This window comes from Corvus cornix, chromosome 1A (assembly GCF_000738735.6).
Source record: "Corvus cornix cornix isolate S_Up_H32 chromosome 1A, ASM73873v5, whole genome shotgun sequence".
NCBI lineage: Eukaryota > Metazoa > Chordata > Aves > Passeriformes > Corvidae > Corvus > Corvus cornix.
Window position 1 is genome coordinate 2,227,856 of NC_047057.1, and position 16,415 is coordinate 2,244,270.

Here is a 16,415-nt window from a genome sequence, read left to right on the forward strand (position 1 = left end):
AGATTTTGAGGGTCAGGAAATGAAGGGGCACTGAACCTGCAGAGCTGCCTCTGTGATCAGCCACTTTCTCTTTCTTATCTAAATGAACATGCAAATACAAACCCCAGGCCCAGTCTTTTTGCCAGTTACTCACTGCAGTCCTCTCCAAAACTGGCCTATCATTTTCCAGAAGGCTCATGCAGAGCTGGGTAAAATGTTTGCAGGTTTGTGTCCTTTAAAATAAAAAATCCTGTGACTGGGGGACAAAAATGCAGGGAAAAAGATTGGATCAAGATACTCTGCTCATTAAAGTCAGGAAATGGTGCAATCTGAAAGGTCTTAACTCTCGGTCCCAAAATAAAAATGCCTTTTCCTCTCCCTTTTATTTCTTCCCAAGCCATTTCAACACTGCTTACTGCTGCGAAAGTGATCTTGATAAACTTTAAAAATGCTGTGACTTTATTGGATTCATTAAAGATCCTCCGACTTTATTGGAATTCCCTGTTACAAAAATATCTTAGCTGAGGACTGAGTGTGCTGGGCACTGAAAGTGCTCAGCTGTGTGCTGCAGCTCTCAAACAGACAGCACAGATTTGCTTTTGGGTCTTGGGTTTTTCAGAGCAGAAGGACTTTTTTTTTTAAGGAAGGGGATTGACAGCTTGTTGAGGGAGATGATCCTTCCCCTCTGCTGAGGCCACATCTGGAGTGCTATCCCCAGTCTGGGCTTCCCAGCACAAGAGAGGCATGGACACACTAGACATATAAATATATATATATAAATAAAATCTGCAGTAAAAAAATAAAAACCACTTTTCTTGTGAAGGTGGTTGAGCACTGGAGCAGGTTACTCTGAGAGGCTGTGTCCAGGCTGGATGGGGCTTGGAGCAACCTGGGGTAGTGGAAAGTGTCCCTGCCCATGGCAGGGGGTTGGGACTGAATGAGCTTTAAGGTCCCTTCCCACCCAAACCAATCTATGATTTTATGCTTCTGTGAAAAACTGGAGTTTTATCCCAAACTATAACCAAAAGCATGAATCATCCGTGGAGCCAGATGGGTGACAGCAGGAAAGGAGCTGTGCAGGAATTAATAGACCACTGGTGTTCTTGTGGTATCCAGAAATAAGAGGTATCCCACAGAACCTGATGAAGTAGCCTCTGGAAAGAAGGAGGGATCTCTGTGTGAGGGAGTTTTGATGTTAACTGGTTCTTTTGACACACTTCTGTCTCCGTGCCACCTGAGCCCTGCACAGCCACACTTCAAACACCTTCCCAGCTGGAAATAAGCTGAAAAATAGTGGATGTTTTCCGTGTATTAAATCCCTTTCCTAAATAAACCTGGAGTAAGCACCAGGGAGGTTGAAGAGGTACTTAATAAAAATGACAGTGCTAACATCAGTAAAAATGAGGATAAATAGCCCAGGAATTGGTTTAGGGTCGGAATTAGAATTAAAACTCACCCTCTCCTGTAGATCAGCCTCCCTTCAGGACCAGAAACAGAAGTGTTAATTTGCCTCCTCCTCACTTGATGTGATGGAGTGAATGTGACAGGGGAGAGAATGACCTTATACCACAGTCTATCCTAGACACGGTTACAAGGATTGCTTCTGAAAGGAAATGCAGGAATTATCTCACTTCTGCAAGAGAAACTCCAACTCTCCTGTTAATAAAAGCTATGACTTGGGCTCCAAGTACTCCTGAAGCTGGGGATAGATTTCTCCTGGGAGAGGGTCACTGCAAATGGCAGGAGAAATTCAGAATTGCTTTTACAGAGGCCACAAACCCAAGTTTCTTCAGAGCATCTCCAAGCTTATTGTCTGTGTGGCTGTGAAGGCTGACATGGCAGCTCAGAATTCATGTTCTCAGAAATAAAAATTCAGATCCTTTGCCCTTTACAAAAATCTGTAACATCAGGAATTTTCCACTCTCGAGAGCGAGCAGATGGGAGGAACCTCCCTTAAATGCCATCTGCAGCACCACCATAATTTCATAACCCTCGCTGTCAGGAAAGATCCCTTTTTAAGTCAAAAGAAGCCTGATCTGGGGGAGAAAAAGGGAAATCTCAGCCTGCATTCCTTGTTTCCCTGTATTGGCACACAAAGAGGAGATAAACACCGTGAATCCAACTTTAGGAGACTGATGGGTGCCCTGAATAGGTACAGATATTTATGATGACATGAAGGAGCATGATGGCCCCAAGACACTTGGGTTCCTTCTTTACACCTCCAGTGACCACTCCATGATACCTGATTCACACCTGTTTCAGGAAAGCCTAATTTTCTCCTTGGAAATTCCTCTGTCTCCCTCCATGGACATTAGAAAGCTCCTGGAAAGGGCTTGGGAAACCAAATTGGACTAGATACCTGTTACGTGGCTAAAACTGCACGTTGAATTCAGGCCTGCACAACTCACCCAGGACCAGGCAGAAGCGGAGAACTGATTTACTGGGGCACTCAGCTGGTCTCCGGGATAGCTCTGGAAAAGCCACATCCCCAATATCTCCTCTTGGAGATGCGGACAGAAAAACTAAGACCCTCCACCACAATGCTCATCATGCAGGGCAGTGCAAGATGGTTCAGTCTGGCTCACTGGGAAGTGCACACCAGGAATATTGCCACAGCTGGAGGCTGCTGCACCCTAAAAATTTCACAGTTACAGACAAGAAAAAACATACTTATCTCAGAAATATATGGCAGGAAGGGAAGCTCTGTGTGTGTGGTGAATCTGCACCTAAATTCAATCTCCACCTAATATAAACAAAACGAGTTTTGGAGCAAGGTAGAAGGAAGGAGGTGGGCAGGGCGAAGGTGTCCGTGGACCAGTTTCTCAGCAGAGAGGAGGCCTCCCTGCTTCTGCTTAATTGATTAATTCCTTCTTAGCAGAGTCATCTATTTGATGTGCTTTTCCATAAAAGCAGTTCAAAAAGTTCATGGGAATTAATCCGTGAAGATGGCTGGAGCTGCAAAGCCAAGCATCTGATTAAAGGACGAGGAGATCGCTCACAGCTTAGCTGCTTTCAAAGTTGTTCCCAAAGTCTTTGCTAACCTTCATATTTCAAAGTTCATTTCTTGGCACTGGGGAATTTAAAGGGGAAGGTTCCTTTTTAACAGCGGGATTATTACTGTGATCAAAAAGCTGGGGGAATAAATTCTGAGGGAGGCCACACGCAAAGTCATGCGTGTGCCCGTGAAAAGCGGCGGATGAAAAGATCCAGAGGCAAACGCACACACAGAGGCTTCTGCTCCAGAGCCCATTCAAACCAGCCTGCTCTGAATGCAGCACACACCTCACAGATAAAGGCAGAGCCATCACTCGTGCCAGGGCTACCTGCCTGTGCCCAAGGATCTGGAGAAACAAGCAGCACAGGAGTGTTCTCTCTGCAGGGGTTTGGCATCATTGCTGCTCGCAGAAGAGCCTGCCCAGAGAGATGGGAAGGGGAGCAAGAGCTCCAAGGGGGACATAACTCAAGTGTGCTGGTGCTGGGTGATGTAATGAGGTGACAGAAATCCTCTGCTGATGCCGTGCAAGTCAGTAACGATGAGGGATGATGTGGGAGGCTTGCAGAGGGACGTCACACTGCCAAGCGATTCTGTGACTAAAGAGCAGCTGAAATTGAGGGGAAGTAAGAGCAGGGTGGTACACATGGGAAAAAGAAAGCAATCCTAACTTTACCTACAGTGATGAGTTTTGAATGGACTATTACTTACTCAGGAATGAGTTGGTGTTTAGAATGAGCAGTTCTATGAATATGTCACCTCCGTGCTCAATGGTGGTGACAAAAAGCAAATTGAATGTTAAGAATGAATAGCAAAGGAATGGAGATCAAAATAGAAGCCATTATTACAGCCCTGTGTAAATTCGGTGCGTGTCTGCCTCCAGAATGTTTTGAGCAGCTCTGCTGTTCCCCCTGCAGAAAGGATGCAGCAGAACTGGGAAAGATGTGTAGAAGGGCAATAGAGTGATCAAAGGTACAGAACAATGAAGTACTCCAGGAATATTCCATCTGAATAAGAGATGACAGAAGCAGAGTATGATAATAGTCTATCAGATGATGAGTGGCATGAAGAGGATGAAAGAGAGCAGCTATTATTCTTTTTTTTTTTCTTTGAAAAGACAAAAAAGGGTGCTTGAGATGATAGCAGGTCAGAACAAAGGACTTGCTTCACACAAGGTGAAGTTAATCAAGAGATAATCCCCCCTTGCTGAGGGATACTGCAAATGCTGGAAGTTTACTCGATGGAAAAATGTTTAACAACTTAATCAGAAAATATTCATGGAATTCCTAGTAAATACAAAGGTACTTCAGGAATAATTGTGATTCTGTTCTTGTCATAGGTTAGCAAGCCTAGTCCCGGAAGGGACGTCCTTGCTAAGGGGTGCTTAGAGTTTCCTCTGGGAACTGATAGAACCTATCAGCTGGCCAGTTTGAATATGGACAATTCTCTAAGCCACTTAAAGTTGTGATCACCTCTGTGATCCACATTTAAGAATAGGCAAACTCCCCCTCCAAGCTCTCTCTCGTTTCCGGAGCTGGGACAGGTGGCTGCAGGGCTCGAGCAGGGCCCAGTGGGCCCGGCCAGGCCGTGCTTGGGCCAGGCCGGGCCGGGCCACGGCCATCCTGGAGTCATGGACCTGTTCCAGCCGTGGAACCCCCCCCACTGCCTTGCCGTGGGCAGCCGGAGCGGCTCGGCTCTCCCCCCTCTCCACTGCGATAAGGAAAATTCAACATTCCAGCTGCAAAGCTGCAAGGTCGAGGTGAGATTAACCCTTTTTATTGCTGTGAAGAGCTGAAAACCTGAGGGAAGAGAGAGAGGAGATGCTTAAAGCTGAAAGTCTGTTGTGAAGCTATGATATATCAGAGTATCCTGTTGTAATTTCATGAAGATACGGGGGGTGGAGTGTTCAACTCGTGAGCAGAAGCACCTGCGCTGAGATAGGCAGATGCTGACGCAGCTGTAATTTCATGAGAAGTTTGGACAGGGAGAGATGAACCAGATGAGGACTTTTGCTCCAAATGGGAAAGGAGAAAACCTCAGTACCTAGAGATGCTCCCAGAGATAGTCCTAACGATGAAGATGATGAAGACCCTTTGTTCCCAGGGAAGGAGAAGGGCCTCTGTTTTTGTTTCTGAATGGCTCAACCTTAAAACTGTACCCCAAAAAACTTCAAGAGTGGACCCTCGAAAGCAGTTGTGGGAAAAGCTGCAAGTCGGGGGAAAGGACTCACACGCAGGCAGAGAGACTCCTCTTCCTAAATGGACTGAACAATATTTGGAAGTGGGCGGCTGTCTCGTTGTGATAATGTTTTCATAGCATGAGCAAGAAGAGACTTCTCTTTCTAAATGGACTGAACAAGGTTATTATGGAAGTGGCAAACAGACTGAACATCTTAAGGGTTGTCTTTTCACATTGTCAGTGGGAGAAGGGAGGAAGGTGGGGGGAGGAGGAGAGTTCTGAAGGTGGTATAATTTTTTTTTTTCTTCTTTTAGGTCTGTTAATAAACTTCTTTATATTCTTTCAAGTTTGGTGCCTGTTTTGCATTTCTCCTAATTCTTATCTCACAGCAGATAAACAGTAATGAGTATTTTGGACTAAACCACTACAGTTCTCTAGAGGACATAAAAATATCTGCATTACCCAGTTCCTGACCTTTTATTTTCCCCTATACTGGGTTGGGTAGGCCCAGAGTGTGGGTGATGTTATCCGTGCTTGATTTCCTATCTCCTCCAGAGGGTGGAGTGAGCACTGGGGGAATCAAAATGCCAGGAAGAGTTCAAAAAATGTGCAGATGTGGTGCTTAGGGACCTGGTTTAGTGATGGACTTGGTAATAATGAGATAAATGTTGGACTTGATGATTTCAGAGGTATTTTAGAACCCCAAGTATTCTATGAACAAAGAGTGAAGGACTTGGCACTTCATCATGGCCTTTCAGGAGGGCAGTTCTCTGGAATCTTTTCTGCATCATCTTCAAGGCTCCTGAAGAGGTCTTTGCACACTAATTCTTCACATTTCCTGAATTTTGTTATGCAGGATTTGAAGTGCTAGAAATTTTCTCAAGTTCTCGGAGTTTGAGGACAAATCAAACCTCACTGCTCTGCAGTTGTATTACAAACCTGATATTGACTCTCAGAATTAGGGGCAGATCAGGAGAGGAAAAGGATTTAACACTATAAAAGAATATTTTCTGTGCCAGAATTCCATGTAAGGCCCCAGAAGTAGAGTCACAGTGCAAACAGAATGAGATCTGCACTGCTGCCTTTCATGTATGACCTTGTCCAGCACCTCTCCTCTCCTCTCCTCTCCTCTCCTCTCCTCTCCTCTCCTCTCCTCTCCTCTCCTCTCCTCTCCTCTCCTCTCCTCTCCTCTCCTCTCCTCTCCTCTCCTCTCCTCTCCTCTCCTCTCCTCTCCTCTCCTCTCCTCTCCTCTCCTCTCCTCTCCTCTCCTCTCCTCTCCTCTCCTCTCCTCTCCTCTCCTCTCCTCTCCTCTCCTCTCCTCTCCTCTCCTCTCCTCTCCTCTCCTCTCCTCTCCTCTCCTCTCCTCTCCTCTCCTCTCCTCTCCTCTCCTCTCCTCTCCTCTCCTCTCCTCTCCTCTCCTCTCCTCTCCTCTTCTCTCTCTCTTCCTCTTTTCATCTAGCAAAAAAACCCCACTCTATCCTGGGATATTAGTGAGTTAATCTAAGGAAATGTAGGCAGGAAAACGATTCAGAAATATTTTGCTGTCCTCCAGCAACAAAATAGTCTGTAGAAACCTTGTCTGCTATGGACAGAGCTGGACATTTCCCCTGGTGAGGCAGAAGAGAGTTTGAAGAAGGCAAAGCCCTTCTGAAAGAGTAGAAATGTCAGAGTTAAAGTTATGAAGTTCAACTTGGTCATGGAATGACTGTGGACAGGTCTGTGTTACAGTCCTACAAATTTCCTGGCTTGTTCCCTCTCCATCTCACAAGAAGCTGAGGTAGAGGTTGGTTTTTGTGATGGATTCAAATTGTCCATTTGCAAGCCAAGGTGCTGGAAGCACTGATATCTTCAGCCCTCAATAAGTGATGAGGGGCCACACACACACTTGAGAGCCTGCAGCACCCAGGCTGGTGCCCAAATCATCCTGGGAACACGTGGGCTGGGTGTGAAGGCAGAACAGACGGTTGTCAGTGCTGTGTTTAGAAACATGGGACAAGGAGGTGCAGGAGGAGTCAATAACTTTGAGGTCATGCAGCCAGTGGAGATTCAACCCCTGTGTCCTGCATGACATCCCCTAAATCTGTCTTTCCTTCTGATAGCCCCTGGCTGGAGAGCAGCACGAGCAGCACCCAGGCTGGGACTGGACACAGGAATTTGGAAGCGATAGCCTGTGGTGAATGCAGCAGACAGGTGGAGCAGTCACACAGAGTTATCATCTGTGGGGAAAATAACTCTGCCCAAAGGGATTGGGATGAGTCAGGCTAAGGATGCTGCAATTGAGTAAAAATACCTGTTCTTTCCTGCAGTTCAGCTAATCCACATTAACAGTTCACTCAGATTTACTTCCCTCTGAAAACAAGAGCACAGACTCATGGGATTTCAGGGCGAAAATGCACCAGGTACTTTTTTAACAAAAGATGATTTAAGTGAAATCTGCTGGCCACCTCTCCCCTCTCCTCCACTCAGACCAACCTTCACCCAATTCAGCTTTAGAGAAGAACGTATTTGGGGAGTGAATGCGCAGCAGGTTGCTCTTCCCTGGACTCCAAGCACGCAGCAGGCCAAGGTCAGCACAGGTAGCTGAATTTTCATTAGGAACAGATCCTTTTATTGTGGTTTATGGTTCTGGACACAGAGATCAGGAAGGATATCAAGTTGCCTGCTCTTACCTTTATCAAGTCTTTCTTTCAGCAGGTGACATCACCCTGTTGATGAAGGTCAGGTTGGCCTCAGCTCCTTTCTGACTCATTGAATATTGGTGATGGCTGGAGGCAGGGGCAGGCAGTGATTTGATGTGACAGGGCAGGAGGGAGCACACCAGCAGTCCAGCAGGACACAGGCTGCAGGAACAGCCATGATCAATTGTGACAAGGGGAGAGCTGTGGATGGATGGTCCAGTGGCCTGAAGTGACCCAGCAAGGGCAGGAAGGAGAGAGGCAAAACCCCCTTTGGTTTGTGTGCATTCCCACTGCAAGGGGACAAATCCAAAGTGGCCTTCCTTAGCTGATGATGGGATCACAGATTTATTGTGTGAGTTCTTGTGACATCATGAACCAGGTCCTTCCCTTAAAGCTCATCTCGTTCCACCCCTGCCATGGGCAGGACACCTTCCACCATCCCAGGCTGCTCCAAGCCCTGTCCAGCCTGGCCTTGGACACTTCCAGGGGTCCAGGGGCAGCCACAGCTTCTCTGGGCACCCTGTGCCAGGGCCTCCCCATCCTCACAGGGAAGAATTCCTTCTTAATATCCCATCAAAGCCTTCCTTATTTCAATACAAAGCCATTAATTCTCTGTTTTAAGATACAGAGCACAGCAGTCCAGGCTGGATCCAGGATGTGGATCCATCAGAGCAGGGGAGAAGCAGTAGCAGGGACTCTGCTCTGCAGATCTGTGGCCATGGAAAAGAGAGGCAGGAGCAGGACCTGTGATATCCATCACTTGCCATGTGCTGCTTGACTAACCTGAACATGTATTTAAAGACATCAGGTTTGCTCCCAGGTGATTGTTCCTTCCTCCAAAGGGCTGTTTCTCATGCATTCAGCATCCAAGTATTTTGAGAAAAGGGTTCTCTGTTCCTCCAGGCTCAGGAAGGCAGGGACAGCTGGTAGCTGTTTCCTTCCAGCCCTCTTCCTTTCCCATCCTGTGAAATTTCACGCCAGCTGTGGTCACCTGTTTGATTTCTCTTTGAGTGCCTGCCTTCCTGCACAAATTAATTTTGATTATTGTCTTGCCTGGCAGGGAGGGAACTCTTAGTGGTGTGAGCCTGAAGCACTCACTCTCTTTATATCTTTTTCTTTTTCCCCTGCACTGTCTCTAATTTTGTGGTTCTCTGCCTTCCCCAAAAATAACCCTCAGACCCAATTCTGAACTGTCATCTTCATTACATCACAGCTGCCTGCAGACGGGGCTTATCACTTGCAATCCACTCAGTTACACTTGTGATTAAAACTGATTGCAAATGTGATCCTGGCTGCTCAGCCTGGGAATTGGGAACATCTTTATAATTTCTGACAGCAGATCTTGAGGCCTCAGATGAGCCTGGCAGGACAAGATCTTTGCAGGCCAGTGGGAGCGGGAGAAGAATATGCATCTGTGAGAAAGAGATGGTGATTTAGGGAAAAATATATATATATATACAGAAGGGCCCAGGTTATAAACCCCCAAGCTGAACTCTGGGAAAGGCAGAGGGTGAAAACAAACTCAGCTCTTTGGACTGCCAGGACCATCCCTTGGAATAGATGATGGAGGCAGTGGTGTAGTGGAGAAAAGCAGACCCCTGCCCAAGCCTTCACTCAGTTTGGGGTATCAGTGGCTCATGGAATCAGCATGGATATTCCCAGGAAAACAAAAAACAGCTGTTGTGCTTCTTCCCAACAGCAGCAGCAGCACATCACAGTCTCAGGACTCCACTGTACTTCTGCATCTGCTGCTGCTCCATCCTCTTCCCTTTGTATAACTGGAGCCATTTATCCCCTGCTGGATCAGAGCAGGGCTGCAAAATTAAACTTTGCACAGTGATGGAGCCTTAAACGTGCACAGAGGGTTTGCATTTTGCTCCAGACGTGGAAGGTTCACTGAGATGCACCACCTTTCTGTTGGCCTGAACTTTGGCTGATTTCACAGATTTATGTACTTAGAACTAACTATGGACTTTACATTTATCATATAATAAATACAATTTCTTGGATTAATAAATAAAATATTGTAAAATATCACAAATATTGCATATCTTTCTATCGTACCCCACTTGTTTTTCCCCACCTGCTCTCGCTGGGGATCCAGTGCCCTGTGTTGAACTAAAGCCTGCTTTCCAGAGTTTGTTCTGAGGAGACAAAATCCACCAGATTCCTTGGGAACTTTTTCCAGTGTGTTAAATCCTCTCCCTGATTCACTTTAGTCTTTATTTCCTCCAGCCTGACTTGAGCAGTGTTTTCCATCATTCCCCTCGATGGAGTCAGCCAAACATCTCCATAAGGAGGTGCCTCTCCAGTGTCATTCCCAGGAACTGAATGGGATAAATTTGACACATCTCCTTGGAGTTTGCCCTCCAGACTCTGAGTCATTTTTGCTGCTCTCTTCTGATGTCTCTCCAAGCATTGGATGTTCCCTTGCAGGCACAGACATCAGAGCTGGGTGTCCCCACTTCTCCTATGCCCAGATGAGAAATGACTCTCCTCATTGCACTCAACATGTCCCTGCTTGTGCACCCAGGGACTGAGTCACCCCTTCTGAGGAATCTCAGGCGTTGCTCTAAGACTTTTTCTCAAATCATTGACTTGGTCTGGCTCTCTTGGAGTTGCTGCCTTCCCTCCTGCCTGTGCTCCAAGGGATTTTTTTTTTTTAATAAAAGAAAACCTTTGCAGAGAGTCCATGCCCTGGGATCATCTCACTCAAGGCATGGAACTGATGTGCCTCTTCCAGGAGCCCAGTCACAAAGACTGGAAGCAGAGACACCCCAAAGTAGTCTGATTTTCTGTATCAGCAGGAGGCTCTCAAGGTGTTGAGATCCCTGGAAGTGTCCAAGGCCAGGCTGGATGGGGCTTGGAGCAGCCTGGGATAGTGGAAGGTGTCCCTGCCCATGGCAGGAGGTGGAATTAGATGGGCCTTAAGGTCCCTTCCAACCCAAAACCTCCTGGGATTCTGTGTTGGTTAGGAATGGGAGCTGAGCTGAGCCAGCCCTTGTCTGTGTCGCTGTCCAGCTGATGAAAGGCGTTTGCAGACCTTATTGCCTATGCCTCATTACTATTCAGATTAATTTGCATACCCAGGGTGCACTGCGGGCCGGTGGCACAGCCCTGGTGAAAATTCCCACTTTTTCCGTGGGGACACTTGTGTGAGAACGTGTATCTGGGCTGCGGCACTGCCGAGGGACCGGGATGGAGACACCAGAGGGTCTAAATGGGAAGCTAGGGAGTCACCATGTCCTAGAGGGACAGCCATGGGATCGCGTGGGTGTGGGGAGAGATATGGAGTATGCTCAGGTTTCTCTTCAGAACGTACAAATCTTTCGCCTTTTACTAAAGATTTCCGTGGGGAGGAACAATCTTGGGTAGTACAGAATTTTTTGTGGCTTCACTGTGGAGCTGCTTTTATGATGGTTAAAAGACAGATAAATTTGGAGGATGATTGAGGAGGTAGAAGTATCTGACTCAGTCAATGCGTGCCCAGGATTAGATATTGAAATATGAGGGCTCGGTTCCGTGGCTCTCCACACTGCACTTGTAGGAGAGAGTCCAGAGGAGAGCCCGGAGCTGCTCCAGGGCTGGAGCCCCTCTGCTCTGGAGCCAGGCTGGGAGAGCTGGGAATGTTCACCTGGAGAGGAGAAGGCTTCAGGGAGAGCTCAGAGCCCCTTGCAGGGACTAAAGGGAGCTGATGTAAAAGAGAGTGGGTGACTTCATACCCAGGGAGATTTTGATAGGACATGAGGAAATGGTTTTAAACTAAAATGGGGAGATGTAGGTGGGATATTGGGAAGAAATTGTTCACTGTGAGGGTGCTGAGGCCCTGGCACAGGGTGCCCAGAGAAGCTGTGGGTGCCCCTGGATCCCTGGAAGTGTCCAAGGCTAGGCTGGACAGGGCTGGGAGCAGCCTGGGATAGTGGAAGTTGTCCCTGCCCATGGCAGGGGCTGGACTGGATGGGCTTTAAGGTCCCTTCCAACCCCAACCATTGTGTGACTCTGTTCTTATCTCTGAAGCAGCCTCTGGTGCCCAGGGAAAGAAAGAGCTCCTCCTAGAGGGATGTGCATCCAAAATTATGGGTAAGATTTGCCAAGTTAAGGTTGTGTGTTCACTGAACTGGCACCTTTATCATGAATTCAGTATGTCCACTCTTTGGGACCATTTTCACAATTAATTTTTAAGGTTAGAAAAGGAAGAGTTTATACCATTCACACCCCTCTCCTTCAAGAAATGAGTTTCCTGCCTTTATTTTTTGCGTGCCTTCATTTCCTGCCTTCATTTCCCCGGCTTTTCAAAGGAGGAAAACTTTCTGTTTGCACAAGTGAGACCCAAATTTTCCCTCCCAGAAAATGCCTCCATCTCTGGGTGAAGTGTGGCATCTGTCTGAGAGCACAGGGAAATGTTTTTATCTGTTCAGAACAGCCCAGAGTCAGGTCCTGCTGCATTAATTGGGACACTGAGCAGAGCACTGAATTTATTTGGAATAATAAAGGGAAGTGTCCCAAATGGGAAGTGTCCAGGGCACAGCACAGACCCTGAATGAGATGCCTGGCTTGCAAGGTCCTGGCTTGAAGTGTTTGGCTGCCAACAAATCATTGCTGGTGGCATCTTGGCAGTGCTGCAAATACCACAGACATCCAGTCTTTTCCTTTGGCTCCTGCCCTGGAAGCCCCTCCTGTCATCATGTCTTGATCATCCTCCACAGACACAATTTGGATGCATTTGTGGCTGTGGTTGTGGCGACCTTGCTGTACTGGAGGCTGTAAAATCACCTTGAAGGCCTGCATGGACATCCCTGATGAGTGGAAAAGGCTGGAGGAAAAGATGCTTGGGTTTACAGGTTGTTAAAAATGAAAATAAACTGTGTTGCATCGAATCTGTGGAAGGTGGATGATTGTTCTCTGCAAAGGCACAGTTTGGAGGGAGAGAACATTCCCACATCTGCTGTGGGGTCTGCAAACAGTCCCTCTATGGCAGAGAGTCAGAGCCACTCATCCCTCACATGAGTGGGATGAGGTGGAACAAAAAACGAGGGGAATTTGCATCATCAGGCTCACATTTTCCCTACAGCTTTTTATGCTTTAGGCTTCCAAACCCAGCCTGGCTACCCAAAGCAGACCCCTGCTTTTAAACAGCTCTAAAATTAAGGTGCACACATTCCCCCTCAAGGATGCCTGGGATGCTCAGTGTCAGCACCCCAGCCAAAACTGACATGCAACCTGCAGCCAAGAGGCTGCCAGTGACAAGCAGCAGCTTTGAAGGTCACCTCGCCTTCAAGTAAATAAATAAATATTAAATAAGAAAGCAGGCAGCAGTGAATAAACCAGAGACATTCCACTGGCTTGGACTTGATTTTTTCTTCTTTTTTTTTTTTTAATTTCTTCTCTGCTCTTTTCACTTTCACATCCTCAAAGGTCGGTGCTAATAGGAGATCCCTCTCATTGCTCATGCACACTGCAGCACCCTTGCCTGCCTGCCTGCCTGTCTCAGAGACCCTGACACCAACCCAGAGCCCAAATCGTGTCATCCCCACAGCTGATGGCTGTAATGAGACCTTCTGTCAGTACCAGCCTATGACAGGAGGGAGGATGTGCTGCAAATACTGGGTTTGCCTCTGAGACCACAATCTTCACCTTTTACACCACAGTCCTTCTTGCTAAAGGGACATGGTGGTGCCAGGTGTTTGTTTTCCGTGCTCCTCCCTGCCTGCCTAATGAGATCCTGGCTCTGCAAGCTCGGAGTTGAGTTTTTCCAGCAGTTCTTGCAGCCTGGCTGCATGGCCAGGGAAGAGACAGTCTGAAGTCACACGGGGAGCTGCGCCAAGGCTGTTTCTGATTGTGTTGGTGCCATGCTGGACCCATCTGCTGCATCTGAAGGGCTGCTCACAGGAGGAGGTACAGGAGATGGAGACTTGCTGCAGCTCTTTCTTCTCGAGCAGAGAGGCTCACAGCCAGGAGAGGACTGTGCCTTGCCTCTCAGAGTGCCTGGGCTCTTGGGCATCCATCCAGTGGCTCTCTGAGGGCAGCAATCTGGAGAAGCTGACAGGACAATTCCCCAGGGCTGCTCTCCAGGGACACACAGTGCACGTGCTGCTCTAATTGAGCCCACTGCTGTCCCAGCAGGGACAACGCTCACTCAGACAAGTTTCTGTCACACTCCAGGTCATAAAACTCATTCCCTGGCATCAAACTTGTAAAATAACACATTGAGGGGCATAACATTCCTTAGTGCCAACCAGCACGGCCTTACGAGAACTCAGTATTTTATCCATGTTACTGGCTACTCCCATGTGTAATGCAGCAGAAGCCAGGGCTGGATGACAGGGAAATTTTCTTCCTCTTAAAGGAAGCCCACAGAACATGCTCACATTCCCTGAACATACAGATCTTGTCCTTTGTGGTCACTGACACTTTTGAAATGAGACCAAACAATCCAGCTGAAGTAAAAGAGGACACTCAGTCAACACCTCACCCCGCTGCTATCCACCTCACCTCTTTGTGCTGGATAGATTTACACATATATAAAAGTCTGGGATCCCACATATTTAAGGATCCCAGACCAGCAATGTGAAGAGGAGCTCTCACAGAACTCCGTGTTTTCCTGCAGGCTTGTAACCATGGAGTTCATCCTGCAGTGTAAGGAAAACCAGGATGCTTGTTTAGGGAAAACTGGGGTAACCCTGAACCCCATCATTAGAAACTATAACTTCTAGAAGCAATGAATCCTCTGAAATGAGCATCCCTAAGGGAATGAGGGACGATGTGAACAGGCAACAGAACTTGCAGACACTCTAGGAATAAACAAAACTGGATTTTGATATTAAAGAAACACAACCTGGTGGTGTTTTCTTCTTCCTGTGATAGCCCAGTGTCACAGCTCCTTCACGTCACAATCAACAGGGTGCCCAGAGAAGCTGTGGCTGCCCCTGGATCCCTGGAAGTGTCCAAGGCCAGGCTGGACAGGGCTGGGAGCAGCCTGGGATAGTGGAAGATGTCCCTGCCCATGGCAAGGGATGGCACTGGATGGGCTTTAAGGTCTCCCAACACAACCCATTCCATGATTCTCTGATTACAAACCCTTTCCCTATGACTTAATATGTGTGATGACAAATACTGAGAACAACCAAGCTGAAACATCTTCTAACTCCTCACCTCATGGACACATCCATCACCTCAGGCCCATCCACCCCCTCAGCTCCTTCCAAGCACTGCATGAGATGTTCCCACCAGGAGCATTGTCACCTCCAGCTTTCCCAACAGCCCAGGAAGGACAATGTGGACCCCAACATAAATCACAACCCACCGAAGCTCTCCATTCCCTTACCTGCAACTCTGACAGGGTGGCTCCAGACCTGACCCTCCCTACAGAGGTGGCACATGCCTGTGTCCCCAAAACTGTCAGGAGTTATCTCCTAGAAGGTGGAAAATGGCTGGCAGGAGACCAGGCAATCTTGTTCTGACTTCCTCGCTATTGACTCTTCCCCAATTAACATGATAATTGTTACCCCGTGGGCCAGACATGATTAATCAGCAATTTTCCTCTTCCTTCCTTATTTACTTTTTTTTAAGAGCAGCTGGGAAATGTCATTCTCTCCTGCAACAGAGTTTGAAAGCTCCTCCATCTGGACGATCAAATTCCCGATGTAAATACAGGGAAAGGAGGGACCCTGAAGAAGAATGGGGTCCCCAGGGAGCCCCTCCACACCCCCCCATCCCTGCCTGAGGTGATTTTCTCCCCCTTCCCTCATTGTCCCGGCCTTTAGGAGCAGAGCCAGCCACTCTGCTGAAGGGGAACTGGATAAGTGACTGTAAATTAAAATTAACATCCAGCAGCAAGGAGTACAAAGCCATGATTAATGGCTTTTTAATGCTCCACTGTTCCACACTCAGAGCACTTTGTTTTAATGGTGCATGCAGGGCGTGGAGGATGAAAAGTGTGTGGATGTGAGAACAGAGTGTTGCACACACACATCTCAGGAATTCTCACCATTAAGGAGAGATAATCCAGCTCTCCTTAGTTTAGAATTACACAGGAAAACCTCGTCTCCACCTCATCTCATCAAGTGCATCGCAACTAAAGATGGCACGGAGCAAAGTCATCAAAAGAAATGTCCTCTAACCAGCACTTACCCAGATAATTGTTTTTCTGCTTTGGGTTTAATTATAAGGTGGACCAATTGATTAATTGAATAAGTTTCTATAACCTCCTCCACCCTTGCCCTAAGGCAGGTTCCAGTCAGACTTGCTGAATGATAATTATTTGTCTTTCAGCCCGTTGAAGAGTTATGGCTTCTTCGGGGCCATGTCCATGGGTAACTCTTCCAACTGTTCATCATTCCATGTGTTGACACGTGCCAATAATTATCCACGTCACTTGGCTACAGGAATGCTTGGAAGAGCCATGCAGGCAGCAGTCATTCTTAAACAATCCTCTTTTTTTTCTTTTTCCTTTTTTTTTTTTTTTTTTTAATTAAAAATTGCCTCCTAAAAGCACTTTCGGATAACTTCTATCCAAGAACGTGATCCCACCACGCTGAAGTTTATCCGGTGTGACTGCAGCCAACACCTAATGAAATGCTGTGATTTGC

General features: G+C 47.3%; 1 non-coding gene across 1 annotated transcript; it reads left to right on the forward strand.

Moving 5' to 3' along the window:
- Positions 1–11,122: 11,122 nt before the first annotated feature.
- Positions 11,123–11,233, forward strand: LOC120412009. Its single transcript, XR_005604644.1, has one exon. It is a non-coding gene; the product is annotated as a U5 spliceosomal RNA (small nuclear RNA).
- The last annotated feature ends 5,182 nt before the right edge of the window (positions 11,234–16,415 follow it).